This window comes from Podarcis raffonei, chromosome 6, assembly GCF_027172205.1.
Source record: "Podarcis raffonei isolate rPodRaf1 chromosome 6, rPodRaf1.pri, whole genome shotgun sequence".
NCBI classification, from domain to species: Eukaryota; Metazoa; Chordata; class Lepidosauria; order Squamata; family Lacertidae; genus Podarcis; species Podarcis raffonei.
Window position 1 is genome coordinate 734,120 of NC_070607.1, and position 8,913 is coordinate 743,032.

An 8,913-nucleotide genomic window follows, 5' to 3' on the forward strand; every position below is an offset into this window, starting at 1 on the left:
AGACCTTACAGCATCTGGAGCTGTTTAGTTTAGAAGGAAGTTTGGGGGAGAGATGAAAGGGCTTTCACAAAATGATGCATGCTGTGGAGAAAGGGGCCAGTGAGATCCTGAGCTTTCCCCACTTTGGACCTCCTGTCTCCGAGCTCCCCGCTCGCATGTTAACCCAGAACCACTTTGATTTTGTTCTTTGGCACACCACCCTTAACCGGTTGAGATGGCATGAAAGACTTGCTCAGCAGAAAGGCAAGGCCAGTTTCTGTCGATGATACCAGACATTTTTAGCTGGGCTGAAGCTGTCTTTCTCTAGCATTGAGTGGATTAACTTGAGTGACAGCCCAAGCCAACCATCTGGCTCGCTCCCCCCCCCCCTGCCTGCAACAGCAGATTAGTTGGGGCCGAGCAGGAGGGATGCCTGTCATGGTAATGGGAGGAGAGGATTTCTGAAGTTTGCCCTGCACCAGTTGCACCATCATTTCCTAATAGATGAATTTGGTTGTGTGATAGATTGGATTTCTCTGTTAATAAATACCATAATTTCCTATGGTTGTCTGTTATAGCAAAACAACTGAGTTTTGTAGTGCCTAAAAGATTTTCAGTTTGATATTCAGTTTTTCTTTCCAATCTTGAGACCACAGTATCCTTGACTGTGTATTGGGAGGTGCTGTATTTCAATGCTGCCCTTCCTCCCTGTGCAGTTGAGTACATGCCGAGTAGGGCAAGGGGAGTGTTTTTTGCCCCCCCCCCGGCACTTCTGCTATGGGATCCTACAGGGCACTATTTTGTCCCCAAATCCTATTTAACATCAACATGAGCCTGATATTGGTAACTGTTTTAGAGCGCAGGGTGGTCAGTATTCTGATGGCGCACACCTGTTTCTCCTTAACATTTGCATAGGGCGTGGCTGAGCAAGCCCTGGACCCAGGGCCAGAATGTAGTGGCAGACTGGAAGAGGGCCAACAAATGGAGTGTGACTGGGTAGGCGGCTCCCAGGTACAGCTGACAAACCCATTTCCTATTCTGAATGGGGTTGCACTCCCTCTGAAGGAGCAGGTGCCTTGCTTGTCATTGGAGGCTCAAGTGTTTCAGGTGGTCCATCAGCTACATCTGGATAAGGGTAGTCTAGCCACTCTAGTCCATGCACTGGTGACCTCCAAACTGGATTGCTGAAAAGTGAACTTTGTGAGCCTGCCTTAGGCCTAGTCCAGAACTCCAGCTGGTGCGAAATGCAGCAGTCAAACTTCTGATGGGCACAGATGGTTGACAGAACACTTCTGCTAAAATTCACCCCCTGCAAACATTCCTCAGATGAAAATAGGGACATTTCTCACCCCACCAACTGACCCTCCTCGCCCACCCTCTGAGCATTTCCACCACCGTTACACCAACGGGACACAGCACCATCCCGGAAAAATCCGTCAATCCTGATTTGATTTGATTTCATTCTTTGGTAGATTTGCAAAAAGAAAAAGACACCAATAAATAAATTTTAGAAAGGGGACAAGATTAGACGCGGACACGCAAAGCTTTTTTTAATTAAAAAAAAGCAGGACTCCTTGCGCTCCGCTCTGCTCCCCCTTTATACCTGTCCTTCAGAGTCAGAACGTCACACAGGGCTGGTCTTTGGCAGCAGCCTCTCCTCCTCCACAGCTGCCACAAGCAGCAGCAGCCCAGGAGAGGCAGTGGGATGCTCCCAATGCAGCCACCGCTGCACCACAAGCACTGGCTCCTCCCTAGGCTTGGTGGTGGTGGCACCAGTGGGGGAAAGAGGGACATTCTGAGATCAGATCAGAAACTGGGGTGGCTTTCATAATTTCAGGACCTTCCCTGGAAAATAGGGACACTTGGAGGGCATGAAAAGTGCTGCACATGCTGCTGGGCCAGATTCAGTCCACAAAATTCTTTACCTCCTTGGGTCCAGGATACCCTAAGGACTGCCTCAGCCTTTCTACCCCAGCACAATCACTGAGATCATTCGGAGAAGAGCTAATAGTGGCCGCCTATGTTTCAGAAGGAAGGGTGGTGCTGTGGGTTAAACCACAGAGCCTAGGACTTGCCGATCAGAAGGTCAGTGGTTTGAATCCCCAAGACGGGGTGAGCTCCCATTGCTTGGTCCCTGCTCCTGCCATCCTAGCAGTTTGAAAGCACGTCAAAGTGCAAGTAGATAAATAGGTACCGCTCCGGCCGGAAGGTAAACAGCGTTTCTGTGCGCTGCTCTGGTTCGCCAGAAGCAGCTTAATCATGCTGGCCACATGACCCGGAAACTGTATGCTGGCTCCCTCGGCCAATAAAGCGAGATGAGCACCGCAACCCCAGAGTTGGCCATGACTGGACCTAATGGTCAGGGTTCCCTTTAGCTTTACCTTTTATGTTTCAGAAGCCCAAATGGGTTCAGCCAGAAGTCAGGTATTTAGCGTTCCCAGTGTCATACCGTGAAATGCCCTTCCAGCAAAGATTTGGCAAGCACCCTTGCAGCTGGTTTTCAGATGTCTCTTTAAGACCCTTTTGCCAACAGGCCTATTCAGTTGTTTAAAGTTTATCATGCTGAGTTGGTCATTTTTAGCAGGACATTAGCCTGGAACTTTGAGGGGGCCCTTCCTCCTCTGGAGTTGGTCTCCCAGCCCCAAATGGCAGTGCTGCCTTCCCCCCACTCCCTGGTCTCCTGAACTTAAGGGGATAATTTCTCCATCAACCGCCTCATTATTTGAAATTTGCCAGAGAAGCCCTACTGAAGAGTTCCATCTTACAAATGCTTAAAATGTTTTTCAAGGTATCTAGGAGGAAAAACACACACATGTGTTGGGTTAGGCATCATGTTAACATCTTTGAACCATAACCAAGAAATGAGAAAATCAAAGGTTCTGCAGATGTGAGACAGATCATCGGAGCCTCTAGTTTAGTCATTTTCCTGGTTGATGAACATCCACGGAATCCTCTCCCAAATGTTACTGACGTTTGGAAGCCAGAGCTTTAAACCTGCCCCATCTCCCCTAAATAAAGGAAACAGCCTTCTGTTTGCAATACATGATGTATTTGACAATTTGTTTAAAACCCCAGAAAAGTGGAATGCAACATTGCCTGACCCTCTATAAAATTCAGAGATAAAGAGCAATCCCCTTCCCATCTCAGATTAAAGTTAGTGTTTTAAGGCACTCTGCAAAGCCCGCTTGCCTCTTCCTTCCCTGCTTCCAGTCTTTTCAAAATAGCAGAATACCTGATTTTTCTTTCCAAAGTGACTTCCACATGCGCCTGCTCCTATAAATATCTCTGGAAACTGGCAACATCTAATACTGCAGGAGTAAAAAACCCACACACACACCACAAAGGGAGAAGGAAGAAAACTGAGGGTGCAAGGGCAGAGGCAGTTTTAGAGTATTATGACCAGTTTGGCTGCACTGGACACCACACTGCACGGGGCACCACCACGACGCTGTAGAACAGAGCCCCAAGAGGTGGGGCTGCCAAATTTTAGTGACATGCTGGGCAGCACTGAAATTTGAGAGCCCAAAGTCTGCTACTCGTGAGGGTGATCCAAAAAGAGCAGACAAAGGTATGAAAGGAGAATCACATCGAAAGGAATAGATTCAACCCTCTTTCTCCAACCCCCTCAGCTGATTTAATGGAAGTTGTATTCATAGCCACCAAAAAGGACAACGACAAGGTTGAAGCTTAAGACAACAAATAGCACGTGTGAGAAAATCATCCCTCCCTATGTATAGCTCTGTTTCAGTACAACCGACCCCACCCTCCGTTTTCTGTAGACCTTTCATACTCAGGAGCTCACCTGAGGAGGGTGCATGTGTCTCTTAATTGAAAAAAATAACTTAAAATAAATAGATCAAATAAATAAGCTGAGTAAGTACCCTTCAATTTAAAGCAGTTCATGTTCAAGTCCAGAACACACAGTGTGCTTGCTTCCCTGATGCACAACATTAAGATAAGCACAGAATTTGGCATGGAGCTACGCAGAGTGGAGTTGTGGAGGGCCGCTTTCTCTGGGCTCATCCACACTTCCATTTACCCTGCTGCTCCCCCCACCCCTGGGAAAACCTGTGGGTTAGCACTGAATTGGAACAAACAGCCGTTGGGTTTTCTGCAGATGTAGTGCTAAAAGAGCAGGATTCCTGGGGGATGCAGCAGGGCAGAGGCAAAACTACTCAGACCTGTGCTTGCTAAGCAGAGGACAAGTGTGGGATAAGCCCAGGGTCCAGCACGGGAACAGCTTTCTCGCAAAAAGGGCAAGGCGTTTTTAGCAGAGTTGCCGCCACACAGCTCTGAGATCTGTGACAGCCAAGGGGGAGGCTGCTCTACTCTTGAGGCCCCAGAAGATGGCTCTGAAAAGTCCATAAGGGTTTACTGGCTCTAGTGGTGAAGGCAGACCGCCCAGCCTGCTGCAACAGATGTCTTGGGGATGCGGCTCCTATGCATCCACCCTGGAGGCTGGAGCTCATTGTGCAAAGGCACAGGTGTGACATGCATTTGCACAAAAGGCAGCTGGGCACTGAAGAAGGTTAATGTTCAGTTTCAGAGCTGGAGAAAGTTTGTGAGTCCCCATTCTACAAACAGGCTCTATTTTTATCCCTGAGAGATGTTGGATCCTTTCGAAACAGCCTTCTGCACCCTGGTGCTCTCAGCCTGCAGTTTGGACTATAAGCATGTTGCTGGAGATGATGGAGTTTGGTCTTAAACAGCTGGAGGACATTGGGGGAGGCTGCTTCAAGAAGATGGGGGAACCATTTCAAAACAGACATGGCCAACTGGTAAGATTGCATACATTTGGTAGAGGCAACGATTACAGGTTGGTAGGGTCCAGAAAGTCCACTTAACTGACCCAAGGTGCAATTTGCCACACAGTTCCCTGCAACTTAACCCACTGAACCCAATTTATAGCAAGTTGCAAGTGGGATCCAGTAAAATGTTCTAAGATAGCCCGAAGAACTGGGGAAAGCAAAGACTGCCAAGGCTGCCAGCCCCTAGGAAGAAAGTTGAAGCAGTGCAGGCAGGATGTTTTATTGTGCCAATGGCTGTTGCTGGATAATGTGCACAAAACTTAGCAGAGTAGAAAGGAAGCTCATTCTCAGCCATAGTTTTTGCCTTCTAAGGTGGATAGTGGATAGCGGCTGAATCATATAACTGAAAAGCCATGAATTCATTGGTCTAAAAGTCAGGCCTCCTCAATCTCGGCCTTCCAGATGTTTTTGGCCTACAACTCCCATGATCCTAGCTAGCAGGACCAGTGGTCAGGGATGATGGGAATTGAAGGGCCAAGGTTGAGGAAGCCTGGTCTAAATCGTCACTGAGGTTGCAGCAGTTGGGGAGGAGTGAAGGGGCCACAACTCAATAGTGTGCACCAGCACACTGAGTGTTCACCTTTAAACTGTCATTTATTTAGCTATCGTTTAAAAATACATGCAAATGAGGCCATTATATCCAAGTTAATGCTTATATTTTTATGTCTATATAAATTCCTAACCAATACAACCTCAACATTAAGGAAAAAATTGACAACTTTATAGTGCTAAGTTCCTTGCTCTCTTCCAGCCTCGTTGCAGACACCAAAAACACTTTCTTAAAACAACAGCAGCAGTGCTTCCAAAACCTATTAAGGGCTAGGAACTATTGAGAATGCAAAATGTGCCCATTTTGTACATCCTTAATGCAAAATAATTTAATCAAAAGAGAATGCTCAACAGTTATGAAATGAGGGGAGCATTAGTTTTTAGAAATAGCATTGTCCTATGCACAGGTGAGAATTTGGAAGGGGTGCTGTTTAACAGAAAGGCTTGCATATTTACATTGGCAGATGTCAGCCCCATAAAGATCTGGTTGGCCGTTTTCAATCAATATGTAGTATCAGTCATCCTCACCTCTTTGACTGTTGGCCATAGTCTTTTGGCTTTCCATTCCCTCTAAAGATGCTAGTCTTTTTTATATGAGAAAAAGTATGGGGGGCTTAATGAAACCCACGAGCCACCTTGAGTCACCCCAATTTTAGCCCAATCATGCTTTCTGCAGCCTTTAGAAACAGGAGCTAAGGGGGGCAATGAAAGGGTAAGGGGTCAGGCCTTCTCTTGCCCCCAATGTAATCTGAGAACTGGCCTGGTACCTTCTCTGCATTTTTCTTGCTTTCCTAGGACTCCATCCCATTCTAAATATACCCATTTCCTGAGATCTTCTACCTATTGTATGTCAGAACAGCTGACCCAGGCACTGCCAGAGACCCTTCTGATGACCCACTAATCCAGTATCTGAACCAGTTGTGCCAAATGTTTCAAAAAAATATTTTTGTTATTGACAAAAAGGAGCCTGGAGTGGGGGCCAGTTTTGACTTGGGCCTGAAATTAGCTAGTGGGCTACACACCTGCATTCCTTCACAGCTGGGCATCACACTCAAACAAAGACTAAAGTGCTTACAATATTAGTCCCTGCTTTGAACATCTTGGGCTCATTCTCCCTGAACATTCCCTGCACCTTAAGTTGTATCTATTGAGTTCCATGCTCTCGCTCACCCAAGAAGCAGTGAGGTCCTGCAATGTGCCTAAGAGGGACCTCTTAAATCACCACCCCTGATTGATCTTCACTTGAGCAACACACTTAAAATACACACACACAAACACTTTTTAGTTACAGTATCTCAAACAGTGAAGTAGCTTGAAGTAAAGTCAAGTTGCAAGGAGAACGGATACCAATTATCAGTTTTGCTGGCTAAGCCAAACTTGAAGGCCCCAACCCGCCCGCCCCCCTCTGGGCAAGTTGGTGTCAACCCTTGCTCAAGGTGCCACCAAAATCTGAAAGACCAAATTCCACCCCGACACGGCTCTCCAGGGTATATTTGCCATGTAGCTGGCAAACAACCTCCAACCTTCCTCACAGCTTTGGAGGTGGTGGGGACTGCCAAGCAACTAGCAGGTAGATCTCTGCCTACACCTGCAGGTTCAAACCCTGGAGGCGGGCCATTCCTCCCGCCCAAAGGTAGCACAACACTTATCATGGCAAGTGGGATTGTTGGAATAGCCATGTCTAATGTACACACCACCACTTACTATACTGCACAGATGTGGGTTCCATCTTTTATATCCCAAAGCCAAGTAAGTATTAGTTGTCAGTCAGATCTTTATTCTACTGCACCAATGCATGTTTGCTAGCTTGCATTTCTGGCCTGGGGACTGGCTGTCTGCAAATCTTCAATGGGGGCAGTTTTTGGTTTCTCACGCAGGCCTTTTAACGCTGCCAGGGACAAACAATATTGTTGTCCATCTTCAAAAAGATACAACTGCTGAGAAGCAGCATTCTGACCAGGGGGCCAGGACCATGTAAAAGAATAAGCATTAGGCACATGATAGCCAGAAAAGGGAACTGGGGTGCATGCACACCTCTCTCCTAATGAGTTTCTTCAATACACCAAAAAGGCTCATCTGCGGGATCAGACCAAAGGCCAATCTAGCCCTGCAAGTTGTTCCCCCAGCCACAGGTCTATGGGAAGCCAGGGAGCAGACATGAGGGCAACAGCCCCCTCCCACTGATGCTGCCCAGCAACTGGTCTTCAGTCCAATGTCTGTGCGAAGCCCACCGAACACGGCAATTTACTCTGTGCTGGGTGAAAAAGTGCCAGTCTCCCATTCTACTGCTTAATTGGATGGGTCTTGGATTGGAGTGTTGTGAGAGAGGAAGAAAGACTTGCCATCCCCCTGGGGTCAGATCCCTCCTTCAGGGGATGAGGCCACAGAGCTGAAGTGGGAGAGGAATTTCTGCAAGAGGACCTAGTTGGGCCAGGATGTCTCCCGCCTGAAGATATGCTGTTGCCCTCTTCTACCTCAGAAGCCTTTGTGGAACCTCTGTACTGCTGAGGCCATGGTTCAAAACAGAACAACTTCTCATCACTTTCTCTACACCATACATAATTTTTGACCCCTCTATCATGTCCTTCCTTATGTCTTTCTTTCATGTAAATAGTCCCAAATGTTGTAAGCCTTCCTCACGGCAGACTTGCTCCAGTCCCCTGATCATGGCTGCCCTTACTTTAAGTTAGATATTCAAGTACCAACATTTAGGGTGTGATTGGGGCGGGGGTATTCCATGCTATGATTCACTGTTCCTTTCCTTTTCTGCAATGTTGTTTATTTTCTTTTTCCCAGAATTAGGATAATTAATTTTAAATGAGATATTTTATAAGAAAATATATATTTAAAACTGCACTACCTTTCAATAAGCTGTTCCATTTTAATTTTCAGAAACAGCAGAAAATAATAAAACTCTCCATTCAGCTTTTTGGGAGGCCATTATAATCCTTTGTGCAGAACATTTCCAGGAAGAGTTTGTCCTAGTCTTTCAGAGCATTAGGCTCCTCAAACAGTCACTGGTTTGCTGAGGTTATGGAAATAGCAGTTGCTCCCAGCCAGGGCCAAGCAAAGGCACAGGTCTTGAGAATCCACACAGGCTGGGCAGGAAGACTTTGGTTACATTCCCCCAATGTTCTTTATCAGAGATGAAAACATGGGCAGACTATCACGGATGAGGACACATGAATAGCCAAAGTTGTAGGGCAAGTGTCAGGGAGATAAAGCTCAGGATGAACTTAGGCTTGTGAGAAAGGTTAAAAACAACAACAAGGAGCCAGTCTGGAGCAAGTGGAAGAACAAGAAAACCATAGATCAGTTGAATGGAAATGTTAGTGGGAGGCAGGGAGAAGATGGGACTGCTCAACTCCCACTTCACCTCTGTCTTCTCCCAAAAGTGAAATTCTGCCAAAAATAAAAAATAAAAATATAGATGAAATAATTAAGGGAATTATTACTCAAGATGCAAACCTAGCTGCCCTAAATGTGGTCCAGGGTCACATGAGCTGCATTGCAGAGATAATGCAGTGGTACCTCTGGATGTGAACGGGATCCGTTCCGGAGCCCCATTCGCATCCTG